Raw genomic sequence first — 12,622 nt, 5'->3', positions numbered from 1 at the left:
TTTTTTTTAAATCCTGGGCATCTGGCCGGCTTAGTTGATAGAGTGTGACTCTTTTTTTTTTTTTTTTAAGATTTTATTTATTTATTTGTCAGGGATAGAGGGAGAGAGAGTGAGTGAGCACAGGCAGACAGAGAGGCAGGCAGAGGCAGAGGGAGAAGCAGGCTCCCTGCTGAACAAGGAGCCCGATGTGGGACTCGATCCCAGGACGCTGGGATCACGACCTGAGCCGAAGGCAGTTGCTCAACCAACTGAGCCACCCAGGCGTCCCTAGAGTATGACTCTTGATCTCAGGGTTGTGAGTTCAAGCCCCCGGTTGAGTGTAGAGATTACTCAAAAATTTTTTAATCCAATCAACAAATAAAAGGGCAGTTGGCATGGAGCACTGGGTGTGGTGCAAAAATAATGAATACTGTTATGCTGAAAATAAATAAAAAATAAATTTTTGTAAAAAGGGCAGTTGGCTACTCAAATGATTTCTGAAGTGACATTTTAGGTTTTCAAAATGCTCTTTACACAATGTTAGATGTCAAATATATTCAATGAAAGAAAAGAAGAAAAGAAATGCCCTAAATGTAATAGCAGTAAGAGAAATTCAGATTTCCTTACCTTGGGCTTGAATGTAAATGCCTATTCCTAGAGTATCATGGAACAGCAATACTTGAGTATTGAGTACTTCAAAGGTCATCTAGTCCAGTCCCCCTTTTTTTTTTTTTTTGCCAGACCTGAACTAAATCTCATCAAAGAAAAGAATATTCAACAGTACCTAAAAATTTATCTCAGAAGATGAATCTATATTTTCCTTTGGTAGGTTGCTTTAGATGTACCATTTCTCCATGTGGGATCTTTATCATCTTTCATTATAAACAGACACTATGAATGTTGTCATGTCTACTAAAATGTAGAAAGAATATAATGAACCAAATAGATCTATCCAAAGCACCATGTAACAAAATGCTGCAACCATCACTTTAACAATCTTTTTCCTTATTTCCACAGTATTTAAAAACATATCTCAAACATGTCCTTTAGCCCCTAAATACTTCAGTATACATTTCTAAATAATATAGACATTTTTAATTACACATCCTCAATGTCATTATCACACCAAACACAAAAAATTAACAATTCCTTAGTATCTAAAGACTGCCTCAAACTGTGGACTCTGAGAAACAAACCGAGGGTTTTAGAGAGGAGAGGGGTGGAGGGATGGTTTAGCCTGGTGGTGGATATTAAGGAGGGCACAGATTGTATGGAGCATGGGTATGACACCCAAACAATGAATCATGGAACACTACATACATCAAAAACTAATGATGTACTGTATGGTGGCTAACATAACATAATAATTTAAAAAAGTCAACCAATAAATAAATAAATAAATAAATACTGCCTCAAAATTCAATTTTGTAATTATTTTAATTGAACTGCATTTATTTTTAAACTACTGCTGAGTGTTCAGTGTTCTAGGCCAGCCTTTGTATTCCAGGATGGCTTACCATCCCACTGACAGCAAGGCTAAACTTTGGACTATTTTTTCCAAGTGCAGAGAAATGTGCCTCTAAACTCACTCACTCATTGCCTGTTAATACTAAAAACATGTTTGCCAGTTGGCTTTCTGGAGCACAGAGTTGAGCAATCAGACCACCATGGTAGTAAAGCCCAGAAGAAGGTTCCCTGAGTTAGCAAGGCTACCTTGCCTGTTACTGCCTATCTGTTGTGTTGCCTTAAAACCCCAAATGTCACTCTGAATTTCACCTAGGAATATACACTGGCAATAAAATAACATGGTTTAAGAGTCTCCAAATAAAAGCTATAAAGCAAAGGAAATGACTTGTATAAATATTTTACTATCTCCTTATTGACAAGAATTTTAAAAAAAAATCTCATTGATGCTGTAAGCAGTAGGTCTTAGGGAGGGACAGTCTCCCAGTTGCTTTCACATGGGTCAGAAAGGCCTATAACAGCCCAATACACCAGAAGACTTTATTTTAAAAATAATTTTTTTATTCTATTTTATTATGCATGTTACCAATATTTAAAAAAAATTTTTTTAAACAGAAACCCTATGACCCAGCAATTCTAATTTTTGATATTCTCTCTAGAGAAACATTCAGGTGTGTGCTCAAGGAGATATGTATAAGGTTTTTTTATTATACTATTGTTTGTAATAATTAAAACCAAAAATTAGAAAAACACTACATGTGCATTAATAAGGGATCAATATTCTATCATAGGAAATACAATGCAGCAGTTTACAAGAAGGAAGTAAATCTGCCTTACAATCCTGGTAAGATCCCCAAAATATGTCATTAAATTTAAAAAGCAAGCTGCAGAATAATGCAGTATAACACCTGTTTGTAGGAAAACACACACATAAATCTATATATCTCTATGAATACATGTATGTGTATACATGTATGCAGAGAAAAATACTTGTAAGGATACCCACCAAACTGTAAACTGTGATAATCTCTAAAAAGAGGACTGGGATAAGGGTGGTGAAGGTCAAAAAGAATTTAACTCCATCTATATCATTTGAAATTTTACAATGACAATGTAGTCATATGTTATGCCTATAATTTATCATTTAAAAAATGTTAGAAGAAAGGAGAGGCTTGCAAGTATTTTCAGGAGCATAGGTAAAATTGCAGGTTTGCCTAGACAGGGCTTCAAATATCAACTGAGAGCAGACTCTGTGGCAGATGCTGTGGGGCTAGAAACATAAATAAGTAATGGGCCCTGCCTTCTATGGCTTCTCTTCCAGGCAGAGAGATAGGACATAAACACATGAAAGGATTCTGTAAAATTAAATACCCATCTATACACAGTGTGGAATTCACAGGAGGAAAAGAACACTAGAGACAAGTGGACAGGGAAGAACTCAAAGAAGAGGAGAATGCTGAGCTGGACCACGAAGATAAGGCAAGATCTGGATAGGAGGAGGAACTAGCTCAGTTCTGTTCAGAGTTTGAAGAACAGAGAGAGACAGGGAATCCCAAGTACTTCTTACCATTATAGGATCCCTGGGCAGTTCTGTCCACTGATAGACTCCACTCCCTGGGCTCATGACCAAAGACACAGCCAATGTACAGCTCATTTAAAACTGAATAATCCAAGAATCATTTCAGTTTGTCTTGGAAGGTGTCATGATTTTTTTTTCTTTTTCTCTCCAGTGGATTTAACTTTCCTAATTATGTTGTCCTCATCAGAAGCCAAAATGAGTTTCCATTTTCTAAGCCTACATTTTCAAATTTGTCCCTGCCTGATTTTCCCTACCACCCTTTCCACACTCTGTACCACTATCTACATCAAACCTTATCTATCTCAGGTCCAACCCAAAATACAACTCTCACAGGTCCCCACTCTCTGCTAGTGTGTCAGTTGGTACCAATGAATTAATTACTAAATAATCCCTATTAATGTGTACATACTGTCTTAATCAGGCTAAAATGAATGTCTCCCAAATCCCCTAAGAAATAATTAATGGTAAGAATTTTCTGGCTTCAAGACTGAAGCAGAAGCTACTTGGAGAATTTGACTCATCCCAAAAGTGCAGGCCTCCATGCTGGGTCATCTCTACTTGGGCGTAGAGGACTTCTAGGCAACAGATGAAAAAAGACTCTCAGTGGGCTGGGCCTCTGGCATATATCACTTTATCTGGAGCCCTGGAGAACTCCATAAGGAATCTAAAAAGCTGGACTCTTATGCAGGTTTCTGGGCCAGTTGGCTCCATGGCAGAGTTCTGTTAATGAATCCAGGGCATAGCCTCTGAGCAAGTTCTTTTCCATTGGCTTGTCTTGAACTTACTGAAGACACTAAAACAGTTGTCTTATTTTGTTTTGTTTTTTCATCTTATCTATCCTGGTACCCAGAGGTCTCCATCATGCACCCAGCAGAGAATTTATGGGTTTCTCCCTCCCTCTGTCTTATCACTGAGATTGAAAAGATGTCCAGTGGAAAAGAATTGAGATGTTCCTTTTGTGTTCCTTCCAGAGAAGTCATTCCAGTTTTCGGAAGAAGCAGGCTTTCCTCTCCCCAACCTGAGGGGAAAAGTCACTCAGGTCAGAATCAGAGCTTTGCCAGTTAACCCAACTAAGCAGAGCCTAGGGTAAACCATTTTCTTTTTACTTCCTCCCCATTCCCTGGAACAAGGACGAAAGGGGTGGCTTTTCCATTAGCCAAGACAGAATCAGGTGGATCAAGTGAGATGGCTGGGAAGAGTGGCTGAGACAAACCCACCTAAACTCGAATAACGGGTGATCCAGGGAGTTCCCAGTGTAATAGCCAATGTTTATTGAGTACTCGGTAAGTACACACCAGACATTCTGATTAGCACTTTTCACAACACGTAGGTACTTTTATTATCATTTAAAGCTGAGACATAAAAAATGAGGTACAGAAATGTTCAGTAACTTGCCACAGGTCACATAACAATTTACCATCAGTACCCTTAACTGGTATACAATGCTGATGTAGATACCAGGAAAATTTATGTCCTGGAGGGGAAAAACACCAAGAAATTGACAAAGGAACAGTTGGACAATAGGCAATTGACATCAGGGAAGTCTAACAGTGATGGAGGAATGAGAGGGTGGTAGGCAGGGCATTGTGTAGGAGAAGTAAAGCAGAACTTAACAAGGATCCTATCATTGGACCTGGAATCAAGATGTAAGCATCTAAAGCCTGGGAGGACAGGTTAGCACAAGACAAGAGCACAGCCACACCAGGATAGGTATTTAAGCATGGGAGGGATCTATTGGGAAGAAGACAAGGCTGACTCAATGCTGAGCTGTGTGCTATGGGTCCAGGACTCCATGGATTTTCCCTGACTCCATGGATTTTCCCCTGATTTTCTAGTACATGAGATAGGGCTGGTCCTTCATATATGTGGAAACTAAGTGATGCAACTAAGGGGCCAAGAATCCAGCTAGGATTAGAACTAAGGAAAAGAGGGTTATTTTAAAGGCATAATTTTAATATCTCTCAGTTCAGGGCATGGCAAGAGGGAACTGGGATCATATAGACTTTTATTATTTACTATATCTCATCTAAATCTCTCTTAAAACATGGCTATCAGACACATGAAAAAATGTTCATCATCACTAGCCATCAGGGAGATTCAAATTAAAACTACATTGAGATATCACCTTACACCAGTTAGAATGGCCAAAATTAGCAAGACAGGAAACAACATGTATTGGAAAGGATGTGGAGAAAGGGGAACCCTCTTACACTGTTGGTGGGAATGCAAGTTGGTGCAGCCACTTTGGAGAACAGTGGGGAGATTCCTCAAGAAATTAAAAATAGAGCTCCCCTATGACCCTGCAATTGCACTACTGGGTATTTACCCCAAAGATACAGAGATAGTGAAAAGAAGGGCCATCTGTACCCCAATGTTTACAGCAGCAATGGCCACGGTCGCCAAACTGTGGAAAGAACCAAGATGCCCTTCAATGGACGAATGGATAAGGAAGATGCGGTCCATATACACTACAAAGTAGTATGCCTCCATCAGAAAGGATGAATACCCAAGTTTTGTAGCAACATGGATGGGACTGGAAGAGATTATGCTGAGTGAAATAAGTCAAGCAGAGAGAGCCAATTATCATATGGTTTCACTTATTTGTGGAGAATAACAAATTACATGGAGGACATGGGTAGATGGAGAGGAGAAGGGAGTTGAGGGAAATTGGAAGGGGAGGAGAACCATGAGAGACTATGGATACTGAAAAACAATTTGAGGGTTTTGAAGGGGCGGGAGGTGGGAGGTTGGGTGAACCAGGTGGTGGGTATTGGGGAGGGCATGTATTGCATGGAGCACTGGGTGTGATGCAAAAACAATGAATACTGTTACACTGAAAAGAAATTTTTAAAAAATCAAACTTCTAAAAAAATGAAATACTTATAGATATATCTGACAAAAATATATACAAGATATATTTGCTGAAAACTGAAAAACAGTGATGAAGGAAATCAAGAAAACCTAAGGTGTAAATATATTGTGTTCATAATGTTCAGATGTCATTTCTCCCCAATGTGATCTCTGGATTTAACACAATCCCAGTCAAAATTCCAGCAGGCCTTTTTTTAGATATGAACAAGCTGAGTCATATGGAAGTTCATATGGAAATATGTACAATCTAGAATAGCCGAAACAACTTTGAAAAAAGAAAAACAATGTTGGAGGACTTCCAACATCTGATTTCAAGACTTACAAAACGCAAACACATGGGGTGCCTGGGTGGCTCAGGGGGTTAAGCCTCTGCCTTCGGCTCAGGTCATGATCTCAGGGTCCTGGGATTGAGCCCTGCATTGGGCTCTCTGCTCAGCAGGGAGCCTGCTTCCCCCTTTCTCTCTGCCTGCCTCTCTGACTACTTGTGATCTCTCAATCTCTCTCTCTGTTCAATAAATAAAGTATTAAAAAGAACAAACACGGTGGTATTGAAATAGAGATCAGTGAATAGATCAATGAAACAGAATAGAAAGTTTAGTAATAGATTCACATATATTTGGATAAATGATTATCCAAAGGCAATTCAGAGGAAATAGGATAGTTGATTTTTTTTTGGTTTTTTTTTTGTTGTTGTTGTTGTTGTTGTTTGTTTGTTTGTTTGCTTTTTTTTTTTAACAAACCGTTTTGGAAGATGGAGGGTACCACATAGCAAGACATGTGAGCAGCCTCTTCAAGCTAAGAGTGATTTTTGAATGACAGACAATGGAGACCTTCATCCTACAGCCACAAGTAACTGAATTCTGTGCCTACAAGAATCATCTTGGACATGAATTTTCCCCTGGAGCCTCCAGACAAGAACTCAGCCCAACCACCACTTTAATTTCAGCTTTGTGAGATGCTGAGCACAGAACATAGCAACACTGTGCCGAACTTCAAACCTGCAAAACTCAGCTAATTAATGGACATTATTTTAAGTTGTTAAGTTTATGGTAACTTATTATACATCTATAGAAAATCGACACATCTGATAAAGAACTTGTATTTAGAATAAAGAACTGTGGGCACCTAGGTGGCTCAGTTGGTTGGACGACTGCCTTCAGCTCAAGTCATGATCCTGGAGTCCTGGGATCGAGTCCCGCATCGGGCTCCCAGCTCCATGGGGAGTCTGCTTCTCCCTCTGACCTTCTCCTCGCTCATGCTCTCTCTCACTGTCTCTCTCTCAAATAAATAAATAAAATCTTTTAAAAAAAAAGTTTAAGAATAAAGAACTGTGAAAACTCAATAATAAGAAAACAATCCAACAAAAAAATAGATGAAAGATTTAAACATTTCACCAAAGTAGATATATAGATGGTCAATAAATACATGAAAAGACCCCCAGTATTACATGTGATCAGGAATATATAAACCTTATGCTATGCTCACCACAAGTGTAATTACTGCCTGTCACCACACAATGATATTACAGTATTATTGACCATATTCTTTATGCTGTAAGTTTGATTCCCATGACTTACTCATTCCATAACCGGAAGCATGTATCTTTCATTCCCTTTCGCCATTTTTCCCATACCCCCATCCCCATTACCTCTGGAAACCATCAATTTGCTCTCTGTATTTATAGGTCTGATTAGGCTTGTTTATTTATTCATTTATCTTGTTTTTCTTTTTAGATTCCACATATGAGTGAAATAATATGGTATCTGTCTTTCTTAATCTGACTAATTTCACTTAGGATAATACCCTCTAGGTCCATCCATGTTGTCACACATAGCAGGATCTCATCCCTTTTTATGGTTGAATAATATTCCATTATATATATACTGATGGTTACCAGAGGGGTAAGACTTGTGGTTGACTTCTAATTTCATAGCATTTTGGTCAGAAAAGATGCGTGGTATGACTTTGATCTTCTTGAATTTGTTGAGGCTTGTTTTGTGGCCTAATATGTGATGTTCTGTATACACTTCAAAAGAATGTATATTCTGCTGTTTCAGGATGGGATATTCTGAATATATCTGTTAAATCCATCTGGTCCAGTGTGTCATTCAAAGCCATTATTTCTTTGTGATTTTCTGTTTAGATGATCTGTCCTTTGATGTAACTGGGATATTAAAGTCCCCTACTGCTATTGTATTATTCTGAATGAGTTCTTTTATGTTTGCTATTAATTGTTTTGTGTTTAAATAAGTATTTGGGTTCTCCTATGTTGGGTGCATACATATTTAGAATTGTTCTGTCTTCTTGTTAGATTGTCCCCTTTATTATTATATAGTGCTCTAATTCAGCTCTTGATAGAGTCTTTGCTTTAAAGCCTAGTTTGGGTGCATAAACAATGAATCTTGGAACACTGAAAAAATAAAATTAAATTAAAAAAATAAAGTCTAGTTTGTCTGATACAAGTTTTGCTACTCTGCCTTTCTTTTGAGATTCATTTGCATGATAAATTATTATCCATCTCCTCAGTTTCCACCTGCTGGGTCTGAAGTGAGTATCTTGTAGGCAGCCCATAGATAGGTCTTGTTTGTTGTTGGGTTTGTTTTTTGTTTTTTGGTGGTTTTTTTTGTTTGTTTGTTTGTTTGTTTGTTTTACCATTCTCTCACCCTATTTGACATATATTTCTTGAACATCTGGTATGTTCCTGATCCCTTGGCAGAAAATGGGAAATTTTTGGCAGGAATATTTATGTTCCTATAGTGGATCCCACTACATTTACTACTAGTACACACAGGGCCAGGGCTCACCTGCTTTCTTCTGACTGTGCTGTACTACAATAAACACCTACAAAACTATATAATACACTTCTGTTCTAGATGCAATCTTAACTTGAGGACTCCTTTGTACTTGTGTCACTACCTTATGCAACTTCCAGCTCAATAATGTCCACTGAATAAAATCAATAACATCTGCACGATCCTTTTTTCTTAGAATAAACTTTCATAATACAATCTCTTGGTTTATCAGACATAGAATATCCATGTATTCATTCAACAGATATTTAATAATCACTGTGTCCTGGGCAAGGTGTGAGGAATGGCCAAAACAACAGTGAAGATATATTGCTGCCCTCAATCAGTTCACAGGTTTATGGGAGAGACAGGAAACCCCTCAAATAATACAACCTGTCTAGGAAAGATCTGCTGGTACTGCCTTTATGGAACATGTGTGCCTAAAAAAACAAATAAGATAAAGATAGTGTGACTTTTGACTCCCTCATGGAAAAGTGATTAAGTCCCTAAAGGACTATGAAGATAGAAAAATCCTATTCCAAAAGGAATGGGCATGACTAATACCACCATCCTTTCTGTCACATCTCCTTACCTGCCTCCTGCTCCTCCATCTATCCAAATCCCCACTCATTACAGCTATTCTTCACTACTTTGCTCTTTGTCCAGCAATTGTCACAGTATGCAACATTCCTCTGCACTCCTTCTCTGCTATCAGTCTCTAATTAGAAGCTCTGTAAAGATTGCTGGGAACCAGCACAAGTGATACCATACCACTCAACACTCCTGAAGAAGTGGAATCATGCTGTTGTCCAAAAACAAAAGGAAACCAAACCCAAATATAATCATTCCCTAGTACATTTTGGGGGGGAAAAAAAAAACCTCATGACAGTCATTCAAAGTCAATCTTTGGGAGAACACTTTTTCCCTAGCATGGAACCAGAACCCCCAGAGGACAAGCTCTTAAGTAGTCTTCTTCTTTTGAACACACATACCATTTAGAAAAAAAAAAAGGAAGAGATTATCCCATAGCTCCACAGCTACTGATACCAGGTTTGGGACTAGAGTTCTGCCCTTTAACCTCCAATTACCTGCGAATCCTTCAAAGCCACAATTCAGGTCATAAGCTCAGCCATCTTAGTGAATAAGGGTCAGGGAAAAGAAGTTTTGATTTGAGACCTGCAGTATCAGCCTAACTTGGATAGGTTGAGAGCAGCAAGAACATTCCAATTATATCACTGGGGCAAGGGAACAATGGGAAGACCCTTAAGAAAACAGGCATAAAATATCTAGGAGACAGTGACAAGCCCAGTTTGACTGTAGCATTGTGTGCATAGAAAGTTGTGATGGGGGGCGCCTGAGTGGCTCAGTGGGTTAAGCCGCTGCCTTCGGCTCAGGTCATGATCTCAGGGTCCTGGGATCGAGTCCCGCATCGGGCTCTCTGCTCAGCAGGGAGCCTGCTTCCTCCTCTCTCTCTCTGCCTGCCTCTCTGCCTACTTGTGATTTCTCTCTGTCAAATAAATAAATAAAATCTTAAAAAAAAAAGTTGTGATGGGTACAAGATCTGGTATGCTGCATGGAAACAGCACAGGGCAATTGTTAAAGGCATGAGTTTTGATACTAAACTGCCTAAGTATGAATTTTAGCGCCTGTGTAAGTAATTCTGGACACATTACTAAATCTCTGTACCCCAGAGAATGTACCCCACCTTGATAATGGAGACAATAACAGAACGGACTTAATGATGGGTTTTTTATTTTATTTTATCTAAATTTTGTTAGTTAACATGTGGTGCAATAATGGTTTCTGGAGTAGAATTCAGTAATTCATCACCTCCACACACAATATCCAGTGCTCATCACAAGTGACCACTTAAAAAATTTTTTTAAAGATTTTATTTATTTATTTATTTATTTATTTATTTGACACAGAGAGAGGGAGATCACAAGTAGGCAGAGAGGCAGGCAGAGAGAGAGGGAGGGAATTAGGCCTCCTGCTGAGCAGAGAGCCTGATGTGGGCCTCGATCCCAGAACCTGGGATCATGAGCTGAGCCAAAGGCAGAGGCTTTAACCCACTGAGCCACCCAGGCACCCCAACAAGTGCCCTCTTTGATACCCATCACTCTTCTAGTCCATACCACCCCCTTCCCTTCAACAACTCATGGTTTGTTCTCTATCCTTAAGAGTCACTTTATGGCTTGTTTCCCTCCTTTTTTTTCTTTTCCCTCTTGACATACATCGATCTGTTTTGTTTCTTAAATTCTGCATATGAGTGAAATCATATGGTATTTGTCTTTCTCTAACTGACTTATTTCACTTAACATAATACACTCTAGATCCATCTACATCGTCATAAATGGCAGAATTTTGTTTCTTTTGATGGCTGAGTAATATTCCATTGTATATATACAATAATTATATATATACAATGATAATTGTATATATACAGTAATAATTGTATGTTATCTGTTCATGAGTTGACTGACATCCAAGCTCTCTCCATAGTTTGCCTATTGTTGATAATGCTGCTATAAACATCAGCGTGCACATAACCCTTCAAATATGTATTTTTTATCATTTAGGTAAATACCTAGTAGTTGGGTAAATACCTAGCAGTTAAATTGCTGAATCATAAGGTAGTCCTACTTTTTAACTTCCCGAGGAACCTTCAAACTGTTCTGCAGAGTGGCTGCACCAGGTTGCATTCCCAGCAGTGCAAGAGCATTCCCCTTTCCCCTCATTCTCGCCAACACCTGTTGCTTCTTGTGTTGTTAATTTTTAGCCAATCTGACAGATATGAGGCAGTATCTCATTGTGGTTTTGATTTGTATTTCCCTGATGATAAGTGATGTTGAACATCTTTTCATGTATCTGTTAGTCATCTGGATGTCTTCTTTGAAAAAGTGTCTATTCATATCTTCAGCCCATTTCTTTATTATTATTATTTATTTATTTTCAGCATAACAGTATCAGTATTTTTTCACCACACCCAGTGCTCCATGCAATCCGTGCCCTCTATAATACCCACCACCTGGTACCCCAACCTTCCACCCCCCTGCCACTTCAAACCCCTGAGATTGCTTTTCAGAGTCCATAGTCTCTCATGATTCACCTCCCCTTCCAATTTACCCCAACCCCCTTCTCTCTAACTCCCCATGTCCTCCATGCTTTTTGTTATGCTCCACAAATAAGTGAAACCATATGATAATTGACTCTCTCTGCTTGACTTATTTCACTCAGCATAATCTCTTCCAGTCCCGTCCATGTTGCTACAAAAGTTGGGTATTCGTCCTTTCTGATGGAGGCATAATACTCCATAGTGTGTATGGACCACATCTTCCTTATCCATTTGTCCATTGAAGGGCATCTTGGTTCTTTCCACAGTTTGGCGACCATGGCCTTTGCTGCTATAAACATTGGGGTACAGATGGCCCTTCTTTTCACTACATCTGTATCTTTGGGGTAAATACCCAGTAGTGCAATGGCACTTCCCCTATGAAGGGAAGTTCTATTTTTAATTTCTTGAGGAATCTCCACACTGTTCTCCAAAGAGGCTGCACCAACTTGCATTCCCACCAACAGTGTAAGAGGGTTCCCCTTTCTCCACAACCTCTCCAACACATGTTGTTTCCTGTCTTGCTAATTTTGGCCATTCTAACTGGTGTAAGGTGATATCTCAATGTGGTTTTAATTTGAATCTCCCTGATGGCTAGTTATGATGAACATTTTTTCATGTGTCTTATAGCCATTTGTATGTCTTCATTGGAGAAGTGTCTGTCCATAACTTCTGACCATTTTTTGATGATTGTCTGTTTTGTGTGTGTTGAGTTTGAGGAGTTCATTATAGATCCTGGATATCAACCTTTTGTCTGTACTGTCATTTGCAAATATCTTCTCCCATTCCGTGGGTTGCCTCTTTGTTTTCTTTGTTTTCTTGACTTGT

The sequence above is a fragment of the Mustela erminea genome, chromosome X (genome assembly GCF_009829155.1).
Source record: "Mustela erminea isolate mMusErm1 chromosome X, mMusErm1.Pri, whole genome shotgun sequence".
Classification (NCBI taxonomy): Eukaryota; Metazoa; Chordata; class Mammalia; order Carnivora; family Mustelidae; genus Mustela; species Mustela erminea.
Note: the sequence above shows the minus strand (reverse complement) of the source record.